Source organism: Drosophila teissieri, unplaced genomic scaffold (assembly GCF_016746235.2).
Source record: "Drosophila teissieri strain GT53w unplaced genomic scaffold, Prin_Dtei_1.1 Segkk125_quiver_pilon_scaf, whole genome shotgun sequence".
Lineage (NCBI taxonomy): Eukaryota > Metazoa > Arthropoda > Insecta > Diptera > Drosophilidae > Drosophila > Drosophila teissieri.
This window is the reverse complement of record NW_025224991.1, coordinates 1,349,893-1,369,216: the sequence shown is the minus strand read 5'-3', so window position 1 is coordinate 1,369,216 and position 19,324 is coordinate 1,349,893. Positions and strand designations below refer to the sequence as shown.

Here is a 19,324-nt window from a genome sequence, read left to right as displayed (position 1 = left end):
AAAAATGAAAAAATATCGAAACATTTTTCAAAATAGTGGGCGTGGCAGATTTGGGCGGTTTGTGGGCGTTAGAGTGGGCGTGGCAACAAGAATCGAAACACTTGCGCTGCGTCTATGTCCCTGGAGTCTGTATGCTTAATCTCAACTTTCTAGCTTTTGTAGTTCCTGAGATCTCTACGTTCATACGGACGGACAGACGGACGGACAGACGGACATTACAGACAGACATTACAGACAGACATTAAAAATTTCATTTTTCTTTGTGATCAGATTTTCAAGAAATGTTATTTCTCCCGATCCTTAGGTTCCAGAAATGAACATTGTGGAAGGATGTACATGGGATGTAACATTGTGTAAAAGTTTTTATTATTTTTTATTTATTTGTGCTTTATCCCTTATATATATATGTACATTTCATTAAAGCTAATGGTATAATTAGGTATTTACAGTGTTTAGCTAAGGCTTTCATCTGAAATATTTATTAATTATGTCTAGTTGACCTGTTTTAGTTTTTTTTTGTATAACAATATTTATTATTTATTAAGGAAAACAAGGGAGAAGAAAACCTTAATTGACTTACAACTAACTTAAAAACTAAGACTTGAAACAAAGATTGTTAATATTGTATTTATTTTTTGTTGAACTTTTTGTACTCCTGCTTTTATATGTAGGTACTTAGTGTTTGTGTAATAAGGTAAGTTCATTATTAATTTTAACAGCTTGTTTTGGCATATTTGAAGTTTTTTGATATGAGTTTGAGCACATCTACCCCAAACAGGTGACCCATACATTAATATTGGATTATTGTGTAAAAGTTGTTGTAATGCATATTCACCGATTTATTTTATTAAAAATAAATTTATGTTTTTTTTTTCTTTATTTATTTATTTATACTATTTATACGGGGCAATTACAAATTACCTCTAACCGATGGTTAAGCTATAGCTACTAGGCCTTAAGCTATATTTACATACTTGGATTTACATTAAATTGAGTTTTAATAGTAACTAGATATTGGTTAGAATAAAAGTATTGTCTATGTTTTACATTAAGTGATATAAGTTTGTAGCCTTTAGGAATTTCAGGGAAGAGATGATATTCATGGTACTTGGGGATAGGGAATCAATTGGGTTAGCTGGTAGGAACTTCTTTCTTTCCGCCTCAAAAAGAGGACACTCTAGAAAAATGTGGCGTATCGTGATACTGGCGTTGCAGAGCCCACATTGGGGTGCAGGTTGCTTGTTAAATAAGTGTTCTTTTGTGTATTTGGTGTGTCCGAACCTTAGTCTTATAAATTTCACCATATCTTTGCGGTTGATGTTGTCTTGTGGAGTAATATTATAGTTTTTAATTGATGTTTTGTTGGGGTTGATGTATTTGTAGTGTTCCGATGTATTTTCCCATATTAATATGGATTCTTTTTTAAATAAGTTTTTAATATATATTTGTGTATCTTTATAATTTTTATTGATTTCGAATATTTGTGGGAAGATATGAGCTTCCCTAGCAGCTAAATCTGCCGTGTCGTTCCCAGTAATATTTGTGTGGCCTGGGATCCACAATAATATTATTTTTGGTTGGCATCGGTTAAGGATGTCCCTGATTTGGGACGTATAAAAAGTTTGATTATTAATATTGCCTATTGATTGTAGTGATGACAGCGAGTCAGAGCAGACAATAAATCTCTGCTTCTGGCTTTCCGCGTATTGGCAGGCAGCATAAATGGCTGCCACTTCTGCCGTGTATATAGTGCTATGTGCTGGTAGGAGAGTGGATTTGATAACGTGTGTGTCAGTCGTAATGCTGTAAGAGACTCCTTTTGTAGATTTCGATCCATCTGTGTAAATGAATGTGTAGGTGTTATAGTGTTCTTTGAGGGAGAGGAACTTTCTTTGAAATACTTCTGGTGGGGTGGAGGATTTTAAGGTGTAGTGTAAAGTTAAGTTTATTGTGTCTTTTGAAAAAGACCATGGGGGAGTTTTTTGTTTTCCTGATTTTAAAGGAGGAATAAATAAACCATTTTCGTATCTAAATTTGGATACTCTGTGTATGATAGAAGGAATTCTGGGTTTTCGTCTAGATTTTTTAATTTTTTGTAGGACGCTTTGAAGAGGAGTGTTGTTTGCGAAATGGAACGACTTACATATTCTTGCAGATGTCAGACTAAGTCTTAACTCTATTGGCATAATTTCAGCTTCAAAGAGAAGATTATTAATAGGTGTGGTGCGGAAGGCACCAAAAGCGAACCTTAAGGCAGCGTGGTAGAGCGTTTTCAGTTTTTTTAGGTATGAGGTTGGGCGATTCCCGTAAAACGGTAGGCAGTAGTCGATTTTAGACATTAAGAGGGCATTTATTGTACTTACTAGAGATCTGAAGTCGCAGTTGAGTCGTTGGTTCCCTAACCATTTTATAATATCTAATCTTTTGGAGATCTGAATTGCCAATGACTCTATGTGGTCTTTCCACCTGTATTTGTTCGAGATTATTAATCCAAGGATTTTAAGGGAGTTAGTTTGGATAAGGGGGTAAGCCTGAGAATTGATCTTGAAGTTGCATCTGTGTTTTCTGCATATGTGTAGGTGCTGGCATTTATGAATCGAGAGTTTCGCTCCAGAATACTCGCACCATTTTATTATGTCTTTGAAAAGGGGATTGATTTGCAAGGAATTTACGTTTTTGTTTATTTTCTTTACAATAGTGAAGTCGTCTGCGTAGGAGAAGAACTGGAAGCCCCTATGGACTTCGATGGTACGACAGAGTTTGTTGAAGGCTATTAAAAATAGAACCACTGATAATGGGGAACCTTGTGGAATCCCATTGTAGAGTGGTTGGTTGTCTGAAAATTCGTTGCTGACTTGGACTTTAATTTTACGGTTGGTCAGGAAGTTTTTTATAAAATTCAGTATTTTTGGGCCGATTTTCCATCTATGCAATTCGTCGATTATACTGTGTATTCCAATTTTATCATAGGCTTTTTCAAAGTCAAGGCTTATGACTGATAGGTGGCTTCTAGTGGATAGGGCTGCTGTAGTCTGGTAATCTAACAGAGTTAGGCACTCAGATACTGACATTCCCTTCCGAAATCCGAGTTGTCGACTATCGAGAAGTTTGCTGTTAACCGCAAGCCACCATAGTCGGTTTGCTATGATTTTTTCTAGTACCTTAGATATGCAAGGGTTTAGAGAAATCGGTCGATATGAGTTTATGGATATTTTGGCTGTGTTGGGTTTATGGATTGGTAGTATTGTGCTGTTCTTAAAATGCTGTGGAATGTGGCTATCAAGAATGTTATTAAATAAGTCTATAAGGCGGAGTGATACAGGGTAACTGATGTTTTTTAACATGGGATATGAAATCCGGTCAAGCCCTGGGGTCTTCCCTTTAAGGCTATTTAGTGCTGCTCTAAATTCTATGTATGAGATTTTACTTTCTATCAAAAATGACTCTGATGATGTTTCGTAGGTGGGGATTATAGCTTTTGATCGTGTCTTATTTGCTTGAAAAGAGTCGCTGAAATTAGAGTCGGAAGACGAATCTGACCAGTGGCGATGGTTTTTTTATCAATAATGTTCAGGGTAGGAATAGTGGGAGAGGTTATGCAGTGAATGTCATTTCTAATCTTTCTGCCACAAAAGGTGTTGATGTTTGCCCAAATCTTTGAAGGAGATGAGCTGGGATTAATTTCCGCAGTGAAGTTTTGGAGTGAGCTACGTTTTGCTTGCTTTATTTCTCTTCTCAGTAAAGCCTTGGCTTTTTTAAACTGTATAATGTTTTCGATGTTAATACACCTTCTTAATTTGTACCATGAATTGTTTTTATTTCTTTTTAATTGGTCGAGAGTTTTACTCCACCAAGGCACAGTGTGTTTTTTATTAAAGATTGGGTTTGTTTGGGGTATTGCGATGTTGGCACTTTGCCGAATAATCTTAATGATGTTGGCGGCTTCTTGGTTAACTTGGTTGCCAATTGGTTTTTCAATGTGGTATGTCAACGTTAGAGATGTAAAGAGGGGCCAATTCGCAGAGTCTACTTTAAACTTGGGTAATCGGTGGTTCGTTCCCGTTACCTCATTTTCAAAGAGGGAAATGTGGATTGGGAAATGGTCACTTCCGTAGAGATCGTGGTCAGTTTTCCATTTAGTGAAAGTGAAAAGGTTTGGAGTTATAATTGTTAGGTCTACATGTGTCATAGTATGGTGTGTTGAGAAGTGAGTGGGAGATCCATCGTTAATTGTTATTAAGTTTGACTGGCTAACATATTTAAAAATAGTGTTGCCCTTCTTGTTATTATTCGGCGATCCCCAGCTCTGATGCCAGCTGTTGAAGTCGCCAGTTATAATAGTGTTGTCGTTAGGGTTTCCAAACATGTTTTCTAAATTGTGTAATTCAACTTTTTTGTCTGGGGCAATATACGTTGATATAAGTCGTATTTTTTGTTTGGAGTGCAAAAGTACTCCAACCGCATCGAAGTCGTTACTTAGAGTTAGAGATTCATATTGGATAGAGTTGTGGACAAGTATTGCTACTCCTCCGTGAGTGTTATTTGACGTGTTTTCGTGTATAAGTGTGAAGTTGATAGGGATAGGGATGTTATGAAGGGAGTGAAGATGGGTTTCTTGCAGGCATATGGCTTTTGGCTTATAATATTTTAATAGTAATTGAAGTTGGTCGTAATTATTTAGGTAACCGTTACAGTTCCATTGAACAATTAATATCATCAAAAATACTTATGTAAAGGGAAAATGCAAATGAAATGAGAATTAAACTTTATAAATAAGTGCTTAGAGCTCTTCTTCGGAGCTGTTGTTATTGGCTATTTTACTTAATTCTTCTGCCAGACTTAAGGAGTTAGGTTTAATTTTTTCGGTTTTGTTTTTGGCTTTTAAAGAGGGTTTTGCAATAGGGTTAGACTTATCTTTAACTTGGCTTCTAAGTTTACGATCAGTTTCTGGAATTAGTCTGTTAGAGTGGGTCTTCTTGGGGGCTGCTGAAGTTTCGGTATCCATTTTTTCGTCGACGAATTCTTTTCTTGGGTTTATTGACTTCGATGAGGTACTGGGCTGGGTGTCGATGATGTCGCTGTACGATCTTATTTGGCGATTGAGTTGGTGTGCGCTAGGGTTTTTGTGTGTAGATCCTTGGGATTTGTCATTCTGTTGTGTTGGCATCATTATTTTTTCAGGTTGTTGAGCAGATGTTATCTTGGAGTACGGAGTAGGCTGATGGATATGTCGAAGATTGTATATTCTTGTTGCGGTTTTATGGTCCACTTTTTCAAGAGTCTTAATTGTTGTTATCTCTTTTTGCTTTATAAAAGCGGGGCATGATTTATCTAGGGGGCTGTGGTTGAATTGGTCATTGATGTCGTACTTGCAGTTTACACAGAATTTTGGCTTGTCGCATTCCTGGTCTTCTGTAGTATGTTCTTCTGCCGAGCAGTTCTTGCAGGCTTTATGGCTTTTACAGGCTTTAGAAGGGTGTCCAAATCGGAGGCAGTTGCGGCATTTGAGTGGGTTAGGGACATGGGGTCGAACCTTAACTCGTTCATATCCGATCATCATTGTTTCTGGTAGAATAGTTGATCCAAAAGTGACAATTATTAGTCCAGATTCCTGCAGCTCGTTGTTCCTAAACATACGAATCTTTTCAATGTTAATAACTTTTTGGTGTTTAAGTTCTTCTAATATTTCCGTTTCGTCAATGTTGCGTAGTTCGTTGGAGTAAATAACACCTTTTGAATAGTTTAAGGATTGATGTTCAGATGAGGATACGGTAAAGTCATGGAAAGCTGTTAGTTTCAGTAGCCTACTAGCTTGTATTAGGTTCTTGGTCTTCACTAATAAGGTTCCGTTCCGAGTTTTATTACATGACTCTACTTCGCTTCCGCATGTGAAGTCAATTACTTTTTTAATCACAAATGGTGATACGTTTTCAAATGTTTTGGTGTCTGTTCTAGTGATAGTTATAAACTTCGATTCGGTTATGGGGGTCTTGCCACAAAGTGCGGGGTAATTTAAGTCAGGCGGTTTCGTCATTTCGTTTGTGCTTGGGCTGCTGCCCGGTACACTTGCGTTTGTGTAACTGTTTTCCTGTATAATTGTTTTTGTGCTTTTTTCTTAGATCTTCTTTGTGCGCTTATTTGTTTTTACCAAACTTGGTAGAACTTTGTTTTTGTGATTGGTGGATTTACCGAAGCTCTTCCGATAGCACGTCTTTACCGATTCGTTGCTATGAGAGAACTGTTTTTTTTCTTTATTTTCTCTTAAATATTGGTTTGTTGTTTAAATATTGGAAAAAAAGGTTCGTTAGAGATAGGTTTTACCGGCCGTCGCGACCGGATGAGACCGACGCACTTAGACCTTAGAGGTCCATTTTGATACCGTGTATGTTTTTCCCCGTTGCCCGTCCAGGTTCGTGTGAAGCTTGCAGTTTCTCCAGCCAGAGGCGTTGGTGAATTTTTGTATCCGATGTGGATCGGTGTCGGACAGGTCCGACGTGTCTGTCATAAATCTGCTTACTAGTTGAGCAAGTCTTTTAGCTTGCAGTGCTGGGCAGTTCTTCTTCGTCCTTACAGCTACGGCAGAAATCGTTATACGTGGCATTTAGTCTTCTGGCATGGGTGCCTATCAACCAATGCCCTATGATGACTCTCATAGCAGTGCTAAGGTTTTCTCTGGTCAAACTTAGAAGTTTTGACGTTCTTTTTAAACTTATTTTTGGCCATATTTGGCGTGTTAGGCGACAGTGTGTGGTATTTTCCCATATTGTCTGTTTGTTTCGGTTTAGGTTTTCCCATAGTAGCTTAGTTTAGTTAATTTACATGTAACTAAAGGCATACTCATTCCCTCCATCTCTTGTATAAGTGGCGTGGTAGTGCTTTCTCGAGCTAGTTCATCTGCGATGGAGTTGCCTTCTATGTCTCTGTGTCCGGGTACCCATATAAGGCTGATTACGAATTGTTGTGTCATCTAGTGTAGAGATGATCGGCAATTCGATACTGTTTTTGAGTGGCTTGAGATTGAGCCAATCGATTTGATAGCTGCTTGGCTATCACTGAAAATGTTTACGTGTGAGCTTTCCGGTTTTAGTGCGTTCAAATGCCATAGGCCCTCCCTTATTGGTGCTACTTCCGCTTGGAAGACGCTGCAATGGTCGGGGAGTCTAAACGAGATGCGTAGGCCTAGTTGGTTGTTATAAGCCGCATCTGGCCAATCACCAGATCGGTCGAAAAACTTACAACGATTACTGAAACTAATACGAGAAATTTAAACATAAACGGATCCCCAAATTCGATGACGACCATAGGCATTTCAAAACGGACACGAATTGGACAATGGAACGTTAGAACTCTAAGAGAACCATCTAGGTTAGCACAGTTCGAGGCGGAGATGGAGAAACTCCACATTGCAATAGCTGGAATCAGCGAGATGAGGTGGACTGGCAGTGGGGAAACAACAACATCAGATAGCAATCTAGTCCTACACAGTGGCAACAGTGACGGCAGCAGATATGGAGTGGGAATTTTCGTGTCCAAGCGCATAAAGAAGGCACTGGTTTCCTGGGAACCCATTTCTGATAGAATCATGACCGCCAGGTTCAGATGTAGAGCTAAATATATAAACATCACTCAATGCTATGCCCCGACGGAAGACGCAAACGACGACACCAAGGACGACTTCTATACTGCCCTTACAGCAACCCTCAACAAGTTACGGCAAGGTGACATTAACATCCTCATGGGTGACTTCAATGCAAAAATTGGCCCCAACAACACCGGACTAAGATCTGTCATGGGCCAGCATGGAACTGGGACTCGCAACGATAACGGAGAGAGATTAGTGGAACTCTGCCAGCTATTCCAACTGGTCATCGGTGGCACATTATTTCCACACAAAGATGTCCACAAATACTCCTGGACATCTCCAAGTGGTAATACGCGCAACCAGTTCGACCACATATGCATTAGCAGGAAATGGAGACACTCGCTACTGGACGTACGGAACAAAAGGGGAGCAGCCATAGACAGTGATCATGAGTTGGTCATTGGAGAACTTTCAATAAAGCTCAACCGCAACCACTCAAGGAACACTGGCAACAGTCAAAACCGGCGTGCACCCCGCTTGAACCTGCACCTCCTTAGCGACTCTACTCTGAAGACGAGAATGACGTCCACGCTGCGAGAACAGCTGATCCCCCTAGAAGACCACCCATGGGAGTACACCTGCAGGCAACTAAGGACCACGGCGGAGGAAATACTTGGCCTGCAACAACGCGGAAGAACGGACTGGATATCTGAAGGGACCTGGGACCTAATTAGAAGGAGGAACCACCTGAAGCCTCTGGCGGACCAGCTCACGCAGTACCGTGAGGAGTACCGCGGACTATGCAGAGCGGTGAAAAGGTCGGCCAGAAAGGACAAAATAGCACAGCTGGATAGACTTGCGGCAGACGCAGAACGAGCAGCCGGCGAGAACAACATGCGCTCGCTATACCAGCAGATCTCACGGATCACAGGAACCCATCACAGACAGAACAAACCAGTCAGAGATCTAGAAGGTAACCTCTTATCCAATGATGACGCACAAATCCGAAGATGGCGCCAACACTTCATGGGAATTACCCACACCACATCACCAAACGTGGCCATAGACTACAGGAGTGTTGTGCCGCCAAGTGGGAGTAGCAAGATACCCTCTGCACCCCCGAATGTAAGAGAAATTGTGAATGCAATAAAGAAGCTGAAGCACAACAGGGCAGCTGGCGAAGACAACATACCAGCCGAATTGCTTCAAGTTGACACCCAACTAATGGCTGAAACATTGCATCCACACTTCTCACGCATATGGCGAGACGGTGCCAGACTCCTGGAAAAACGGAATCATTGTGAAGCTTCCCAAAAAAGGCGACCTTAGTGACTGCAACAACTGGAGAGGGATAACACTGCTCAACACCAGCTACAAGATCTTAGCTACACTTCTGAACGAACGCCTCCAGGAAAAAATTGAGCCAACAATACGAGACGAACAGGCAGGCTTCAGACCACACAGGAGTTGCGTAGACCAGGCAAATACACTACGCATAATAACCGAGCAAACTGTGGAATGGAGAGCCCCGCTTTACCTCCTGTTCATCGACTTCAAGAAGGCATTCGACTCAGTTGAAAGAGCAGCAATATGGCGAGCACTTGCAAGAAAAGGAGTACCTGCAAACCTCATCGCCATCATCAAATCGATGTATGACGATGCCAACCTGGCGGTACTGCACAATGGAAAAACTAGTGAACCTTTCCAGACGAACACCGGAATTCGGCAAGGATGCCCGCTGTCCCCACTGCTCTTCAACATCGTAGTCGACGAGTTAATGAGCGAAGTATGCTCTTCCAAGCGCGGAATTTCGTGGAACCTCACCAGACACCTTGAGGACTTGGACTACGCAGACGACATATGTCTCATATCGCACAGACTCGGCGACATACAGAGGAAAAGTGACGACCTCGTCAGGATAGCCAGCAGCGTAGGGCTCGAGATAAACATAGCGAAAACAAAAGCTATGCGCTTCAACCACTCCAGCCAAGGAAACATCAATATAAATGGGAACCCAATCGAGTATCCAACAGTGGTGGAGTGGATGATGATGTCTCCAGTCGTCTTGGCAAAGCCCGCTCAGCATTTGGGAGACTATACCGCATATGGAGAGACCGAAAAATCAGCCGACGAACAAAGCTCAGGATCTACAATGCGTGTGTGAAATCCATACTGCTATACGGATGTGAGACATGGCTCGCCACGAAGAAAATAACGCAGAAGCTACAGGCTTTCAGCAACAAATACCTGAGAGTCATATGTGGGGTATTCTGGCCAAACAGAATAGCCAACACAGAACTGTGGCGCGTTACAGACGAGTCCCCGATTCATATACAAATAAGGAAGAAAAAATGGATGTGGATAGGGCACGCTCTCAGAAGAAACCCGAGTAGCATTGTGAGAATGGCACTAGACTGGAACCCCCAAGGAAGCAGGCGAGTAGGAAGGCCAAGAGCAACCTGGAGAAGAACCGCTCACCAAGAACTAGCCCAAATAAACACTACATGGGAAAGTGCAAAACAGACAGCTCAAAATAGAGTTAGATGGAAAGCTCTCGTAGAAGCCCTAAGTTCCCGAGTGGAATAGAAGGAATTAAAAAAAAAAAAGTTGTTCGGAGTAAACTCCTCCTCCTACTCTGTTCTGTAGTTTTGACCCGTCCGTATAGAAGCATATTGCATTCTGGGGGCTAGGTGTCTGTGAGTTCCACTCGTCCCTTTCTGGGATAATAGTGTAGAACGGTGTTTATATGTACTCCGTTGAAGTACAGTAGTCTGTCCTGGAGGGGACTATTTGAGTGTGTTTTAGGATACATGAGTGAACCGCTTCTTGTGGGTTCCACTGTTTGGTATATATTGCCGCTACTGTGGCCTGTTCCATGCCAGCTAGTTCTGGGCTTGGGAGGTTGGATATGGCATTTAGGGCTTCGTTTGGGGTGGTGCGTAAAGCACTGCTGATGCAGAGTGCCGCGGCTCTCTGCATCTTTGCTAGTATTTGTATGCTGGATTTCTTTTTCAGGGCCGGCCACCATACTACGACCCCATACAGTAGTATTGGTCTGACGATGGCCGTATTTATCCAGTTTACTGTATAGGGTGTCATGCCCCTTTTTAGCCCGATTGCTTTCTTGCACGTGAAGAGTCCGTCTGTGAGGTTCAAGTTCCAGTTTAGTTTCCTGTCAAGCATTACGCCTAGGTATCTTGCGCTGCTACTGAAGGAAAGTCTTTGATTGTTGAGGATAGGTGGGACTAAGTCTGGTATATTATACATCCTAGTGAAGAGAACCAGCTCGGTCTTTGAGGGGTTAATTCCTAGTCCATTATTTTTGGTCCAGCTAGACAAAACACTGAGTTTTTCGCTTATGAGATCGCATACCAGCGCGTATTCCTTTTGGGACATTGATTTTTCTATCTTGGAGACGAGAGAATGTAGTGCTGTCTCTGTCGATTTCTCTTTCTTGTAGGCGTGTTGCGTGTCTGTGATGGGACTTGGATTGAGTGTTGATCTCAGATGCAGGCCGATGATTCTTTCAAGGGTCTTTAGTAGGAAGGATGGCAGACTAATTGGTTTGAAATCCTTGGGGGTCGTGTGTGATGGTTTCCCTACTTTGGGGATGAAGACAATTCGGGACTCTAGCCACGATTGCGGTAGGTGTCCAAGAAGTGGAGACCTTTTAAAAATGTCTAGAAGCCAATTTGTGGCTGTGTTTCCCGCATGTTGAATTTTTTCGGGTATGATTTTGTCGGGACCTGCAGATTTGTATCGTTTAAAACTGTGTATTTCCCAATGGAGAACCTTTGGGTCTATGTACAGTTCGATACTTACCAGTGTGGTCAGTGTCGATACTTAAGTCTGGCTGCTTCAGCTGTATTTTCAATTTCTGAGCAGAAGGAATGCCACGATGCTTCACTGCCGGGTGTATGGATAATTTCGGCGCGTTCTTTTAGCAAAGCTTGAAGCTACACGTTAGTCCCCTTGGCCATCACCCGACTGACGGCCTGTTTCGTTAGAGATATACAGAACATCGGAGCATCCGGTATATGGCATCCTCTATATGTTGCCAGGGTAGAGATTGGATCAATTATTTATCGATTGTCACCTCAATAGTAAAATGTGGGATCTCAGGTTGGTTCTATCACGACTTGTCTAGTAAATGGGACGTCCAGCTGTATGCGGAAGGTACCAGGTATATTAAAATCTCCTTGAGCTACCGATTGCTTTCAATCGGCCAACTATTTTAAACGGCCTGCATTGCTACCGTCTATTGTTTTGTGGAACAATTCGCAATCTTGTTTAATTTGTGTACAACTTTTTGAGCCGTACGAAATCGGGAATTGCTTTCAGTCATGTGATTATGCAAATCGTTTTTCAAAATTGGGATATTGAAGAATTGCCAGGCTTGCAAGTTGTTCTTTTAAATACTCATATAACAGTTGACAATTTGTATCCCAGTCAGCTTTTCCTAATAATCGGGTAAGACACTGTGCTTATACAACATTTTGGATAAACTGTGCTGACATGGTGATATAATTGAACTACAAAGGTACTGCAAATGAACAGGGACGACATTTTCAAAAAGCTTAGGGAATGCCGACAATTAATCGTGAAGTTTTTAATTAGTTTATTAAAAATAATCGAACTTTGGTGGCAAGAATAATTAGGTTTAATTTCGGAACGACGACAACGAAAAAATGCGTGTGCTCGGGTTGAATTCAATTTTCGACTTCATCTTCTATTTAACATATCTGTTCTTAGGCCTAGCTTAACAGAGGTTGGCGAAGACGGGGCGAATTCGCTAAGAGCGAGAGAGAGCTTTATTATGCTCCCGCCTTCCATAAACTAACTTACACTAGACTTCAAAGTTTTTCTACTTCACATGCCAACAATAAACAACAAACAATGACCGACAATATGAGTTCCGCCAACACCGGCCCCGTTGAACGCCTCCACGGCTTCAACAAATCGGCAGCGGCGCCAGCTTGTGGATCGCCCTCCGGAAGATGGCTCCATCACTCCTCCTAAGGTCGACGACCCTGACCTTGCCGTCCTCTCCTGCGTGCGTCGCGACGATCCTTCCCAGGAGCCACTGTTGAGGCAGCAGGTTGTCCTCTGCCTCCCATAGTCCGCCCATGTGCGGAGCCCGAGGGGGTGTGAACGCAAATTCGCATCCGCTTTTTGATGCGAACTCGCGAATTGCGTCCGCCTGCACCTCGATCCGATCGCGAAGAGCCAGGAAGTGGCGACTCGCTCCGACGAAGTTCGTCGCGTTGTCGCAATGCACCGTCTGCGGACATCCTCGTCGACCAATGAATCTTTGAAAAGCCAATAGAAAAGAATCAGTACTTAGATCTGAGACAATCTCTAAGTGAACCGCCTTGGACGCAAAACAAACAAATAAGGCAACGTAGGACTTGTACGGGGGCCTTCCTCGAATTTTTAATGTCGTATAGACAGGGCCACAAAAATCAACGCCACATATCGCAAATGGGCGGAGAGCACAGAGTCTATCTGCGGGTAGATTTCCCATAATTTGTGTAATCAGTCGAGGCTTGCATTTGAAGCAGCGCACACATGATCGAACTGTCTGACTGCAGAGTTCCTGAGCGTTTACGGTCCAAATACGCTGTCGTAGGATGCTCACAAGTGCTCGAGGGCCGACATGAAAATTGGAATGGTGCAAATGCCGGACGTAGCTCTGCACAAACTGCGAGCGTTTCGTCAACAGCAAGGGAAACTTGGCATCATATGATATAGGAGCGTTAGCTAGTCGCCTTCAACTCGCAACAACGAAAAGTTGCACCAAGTGCCTGTATCCTTATGGATGAATGGGTTCAATCGCTGAAGACTTGGGCCGACCTTGATGCCTTTACGAACCTTTTCAATTTCTACTTGATACTTGTGCTTTTGTACTATTTCGATAATCTTATGAAACGCTTCATTATATTCAGTCGGTGACAGAGTTTCTTCGAAAACTATACTCTTGTCTTTGCATTTTCTTATAAAGCGGAACATATAAGCGAACACTCTAAGCAGTTTGAGGTGTGACGAAAACCCCTCGATGACATCCAGCAAATCGGAAGTTTGCACAGCAGCGGTCAGCCCGCCCACAGTCTTCCTAGCTTCCTGACGCAAGACTTCCTCATCCGGCTCCAAATGCGCATTTTTGGGCCAGTTTTCTTCTTCCCACTGGGTGGGCCAGTGAACCAGATCGACTGCCCTATCTCGTCGACGTCACAACCTCTCGAAACGATATCTGCTGGGTTCTGCTTTGTGGGAACATGCCGCCATGTAGCTTCTCCTGACCATTCTTGAACCTCCGCTACCCTGTTCGAAACGAATGTCGACAACGAAGATGGATGAGATCGAATCCAGTGAAGAGTAACTTCAGAGTCCGAACAGTATACAATTCGTTTGATAGGGACTTTTAATAAGGGTTTGATTCTATGGCAGAGATCTGCGAGAAGGTGAGCGGCACATAACTAATGCCTTGGGAGCGTTTTGGTCTTGAGCGGCGCTACTTTTGACTTTGAAGTCAACAACGATAATTTAAAACCTTCGGCAGTTTTGCTACGAATATAGACGCAAGCTCCATAAGCTCTCATGGAGGCGTCGGCAAAGGCATGTAGCTGTACCGGTGACAATGGGTCGGTATGCACGAACCGAGGAATCGATATCTCATCCAGTTGAGACAGAGTACTTTTTAGCATATCCCAAGCTGTTTCCAAATGCATCGGAATTGACTCATCCCAATCTAACTTATTAAGCCAGAGTTCCGGCAATAGGATCTTTTCTTTAATCACAATGGGACTTAACAAGCCTAGGGGGGCAAACAGCTTCGATGTCACCGATAGTATGTTCCGTTTTGTCGCTCGGAGACCCATGACAGAAGTGTCAATTTTGAACTTGAAGGCATCTTCGCTAGGCAACCACGATATTCGTAACGCCTTAGTTGACTCTGAATCCGAGATAGGTATCGACTTAACTGTGCTCTCAGATGCAGTGACCTCAGGTGAGTTTGAAAACCACTTTGTCAATTCAAAACCTCCTGTTTGAAGAACCTGAGACACTTCAGACTTAATTGTCTTTAGCTCCTCTACGCATGCAGCACCAGTTAACATGTCATCGACGTAAAAATCGAATCCAATCACGTCGGCAGCTCTAGGGAATGAACATTTAGCAGATTCACTCAACCTCTTTAAACACCAAATAGCCAGAAATGGGGCTGGTCCAGTACCATATGTGACGGTGTTGAGCTTGTATAATTTCAAGGATTCAGAGGGGTCTCTCCTCCACACTTTGAGTTGAAACTTCCTATCCGCTTAATTAACCATTACTTGGCGATACATCTTTTTTACATCGGCAGTCTGGGCATACCTGTGTAGCCGGAAGCGGAGTAGAGTGGAGTACAACTCTTCTTGAATTGTCGGCCCCACCATCAGGATGTCGTTTAAGGCCACCTGAGACGATGTTTTGCAGGATGCATCGAACACGACGCGCAACTTTGTTGACGTACTCTGGGGCCTTAACACGCATTGATGGGGAATGACATAATGTGGAGTGGAAGGGATTTTGTTGTCTGTAGGCGACATATGACCTAGGGCGAGATATTCTTCCATGAATTCCAAGTACATGATCTTCAAGTTAGGATCTCGAGACAACCTTCGCTCAAGCGACAAAAACCGCCGTTTTGCAACCTCGTAGGAGTTGCCTAATCCATTTGGATCAGGTTTAAACGGCAGCCTAACTTCAAACCGACCTGATGACAATACCTGAGTAGTCTTCCTATAATGGTCTTCACATAACTTGTGCTCAGGCGACAGAATTTTCTTTGGATTTGGCATTTCCTCCAGCGACCAAAATTTCTGTAGTGTGCTGTCAATCGATACTAAAGGTTCTTCACTACAACTGAAACTATTCACAACTTGTTTCGGGACTGCAGACTTGTATCTGCCCGAAACAACCCAACCAAGAAGGGTCTTTCGTAGAGTTGGATAGTCAGGACCTTGTCTAATTTGACCAACAGCTAGCAATTCGAAAAATGATTCTGCTCCTATCAACATATCAATTTTTTGTGACTTGTAGAAATATGGGTCTGCTAATGGTAGGTTCTTCGGGATCTTCCAATCACTGACGTTCACCGACTGATCAGGATGGTAACCGAAAATCGACTTTAAGATCCAGAAATCGAACGAGAACTCACTACCATTTATTCGCGACTTCACCACTGTGTGTACCTTTTTTTTGACTTGAGAATTGGACTCGCCAACACCAAGTAAATTGATGCACGACTCCTCTCTACGAATCTATAAGCGGTTCGCCAGTTCTTCTGTTATAAAATTCGTTTGAGACATGTGACGTGGAAGGCTGATCTTGGTTAAAAGTAGGAGATATGGTCTCTGGCGGGGGTGGCAACGCTAAACTGTTCTCAGGCACTGTATATCTATGAAGCAGAATATGGTGTGAGCGGTCACAAGCTCGACACTTTTTGCCTTTGCATTTCGAAACAGTATTGCCTTTTCGCAGACAATTGATACATAAGGAGGCAGACTTAACAAGCTCGAACCTTTGCATTACAGAGAGACGACCAAACGGGCTACAATTCTGTAGCAAATGATCTGCTGCATTGCAATAGCTACAAGTTTGCTGAAGCTTGCTGTTGGAGAAGGAACACGAGAATGAGCTACGATTATGTGGCTTGCTTGACAAAATTTTATCTTGCTTCGGCTTTGTCGATTCTTCAGCTGATAAATGCTGATATCGGCGATTTAACATTTTTTCAAAATCGGCCCAAAGCGGCATAGTCTCAAAATCGAGCTGTTCCTCCCATTTTTGTTTGGTCACTGGGTCGACTCTATTCAAAACCAAATATATCAACATTGCATTCGAAATTTTTGTATCATCCCCTATCGAAGAAACAGTATCGGTTTCTCAATGTTTCTCAAGGAGAAAGCGGACTGATGCGATATTTTAGGAAAACTAAACAATGTTGATATATTATTCATAAAGATGAGGCATTCGTTATCGTAAACCTTTTTTAAACTGGCTAGTGCCTTTTCGTAATTGCTCTCGGTGACTTGGTAAGCTTTAATTGTTCCTAAAGCTTCACCAGAGAGACATGAAATTAAATGGTTAAATTTTTCGATAACTGGAATGCTGGCGTTTTTATGAACCAAAGTTTCGAAAAGGCTGATGAAATTTTTGAACTCCGAATAATCTCCACTGAATTTTGGCAATGCCAAAATGCAGCTGATCCCGGAGTTTCGCTGACGCTTGCTACCTGTCACTATACAAAGCTCTTCCAACTCGTCGCCAAATTTATCGCTACAATCTATGTCTTCTACCTGTTCTTGTAATTGATTTGCTTTACTAATTGAAGCATTTAAGTTTTCTAGTCGACATTTCAATTCTTCCTCTAATAGCGGAATCGATCCCGTTTCTAATCGCTCATTTAATCGGCGAATTGTTCTGACCCGACTTTGGAGCTTGCTTTTCAGCTCTTCCAGAACAGATTTATTTTTGGTTTCTAGGCTCATTTTAAATTAAATATTTAAATTTATTAAATTAAATTAATTAAATTTTATTTCCGAATTAAATAAATAAATGACCGAAACAAATTATCTCAAATCAGCCCGACAATATAATTTAATAACCTTCGAATCAATAATTAGAAATTTATTAAACCAAAAAAATAGGTTATTTTTAATTTCATAAATTATTAATTTATTGTTCGAAATGTATATTAAATATTTTTCTGATGAGAACAACGAAAACAAATTATTTAAATTAAAATTCAAGTCACGCAGTATCAATTAATAGTGGGTGCGAAATGACGCCGAAAAGGGTATACCCGCAGAATACAGGGTAGAGCGTCACTTGACGGTCCGCTAATCTAAGCGCGCCAACGAAAAAGGGCCAAACAACAACAACGCAGGTAGCGGTGCAAAAGCGAAGCGAAAACGAAAAGTTCACCGCTGCAGCTGCTAGTATATAAGGCTGTCTGTGTATTAGTGCGCAAGCTTGGATTAACTTCCCAACTATTAATGCGAGTTTCAACGAACGAGAGGGGGAAGGGGGGGGCGACAGTGATTGCAATAATACAGTACAAAATAATAAATAAATGTTGCGTCCAAAAGCGGTTCAATATATGTATTTGTATTTATTTTATCAACCAATAAATTGAATAATTTGCATGCAATCTAGCTCTACTATATTGATACGTACATACACAGAACTGAAAGCGAGGTGCAATATTCCAGCACAAGACAATAAACATTAAATTTCTCTATAACTCTAGCTTTCAATTTTTTGCACAAATACCTCTGATTTCCGAATGCTAATTTTAGCGGCCACCTTCCTTAAAAGTTCCCTCGGTGGTGGCGGCAATTCCGGAAGTAGGGTATTTCGCGACGGACACGGAATATGTTTGGGATATTTATTATTAAACACAACAGCGCGTCGCGGGCAACAATATATTTATTTATTTGCACTCAAAAAATAACAAGAACAATTTTTTATGTGTGTCACTGTCACTTTAATTAATGTTGCCTGTTTTTTTGTTAAACTATATATCTTGTCCACCCGGGGGTGCCATGAAGTTTTTAATTAGTTTATTAAAAATAATCGAACGTTGGTGGCAAGAATAATTAGGTTTAATTTCGGAACGACGACAACGAAAAAATGCGTGTGCTCGGGTTGAATTCAATTTTCGACTCCATCTTCTATTTAACATATCTGTTCTTAGGCCTAGCTTAACAGAGGTTGGCGAAGACGGGACGAATTCGCAAAGAGCGAGAAAGAGCTTTATTATGCTCCCGCCTTCGCCCTAAACTAACTTACAACCAACTATAAACAACAAACAATAAACAATGACCGACAATATGAGTTCCGCCAACAAATAGATCCTCGGTAATTTCTTGCATCCTTCTTGTCAGCTTCTTATGGAGAGGGATTACAAAGGACTTTTTCCATATATGGGGGAACTGTAAGGTAAGGTAAGCAGTTTTAGAAGAGGCTTGCACTGGACTGCAATACAGAACCTAGGCACACAGCAAGGAATTCCGTCGGACCTTGATGAATATGCAGGTTTAACACGCTCAGTGAGTGATACCCTGCCAGCCGCCTGGTTTATATAGGCGCCGGCTAAGTCAAGTGTGCCCGTCGCATGCCTGGCAATTGAAAGTGTTGCCATCCTACTCGACCGTGTGACCCTTCGTTAGAGTTTGAATTATTCCATATATATTATTGATTTTATTAATTATTAGATCTAATGATCAGATGAAAAGCTAGTTTGGTGTATTTGGTCGCTTTTTGTTTCGATATTTTATCTTTCACGAGAAAGAGTCCAAGGATTTTTTGAATGTCGCTTAAAATCTATCTGTTGGCTTACTCTATAGTTCTATGATTAATGTGCCTGTATAACATTCTGCTCAGACTTAGACAAGCATGAGAATAAGCTTATTGGTCTGTACAAATTTGGTATTGTATAATCTTTCCCTGGCTTCAGTATCAGTGGTATTATCGATGTTTCCCACTTCTTGGGAAATATCCAAGTCGGGTTATCCCGACTGTTTAGTAGTTCAGTTAGAATTTGTAGACTTATTAAGTCAACGCCTGGAGACCTTTTGACTTTTAATTGCTTTTTTATTATTTTTGCAACTTTATTTAACTGAACCATTTTTTACTACGTCTGCTTTTCTGTTAGAATTGGCGGCCTTGGTACGCAGAATGAATTAGCTGTAGAGTTTG

General features: G+C 41.7%; 1 protein-coding gene across 1 annotated transcript in view; it reads left to right on the top strand.

Annotated features, from left to right (window-relative positions):
- The window catches only part of LOC122625580 (dnaJ homolog subfamily C member 16), a 51,148-nt gene that overhangs the window by 8,639 nt on the left and 23,185 nt on the right, over window positions 1-19,324 (top strand). The gene's annotated exons all lie outside the window — the stretch shown is intronic.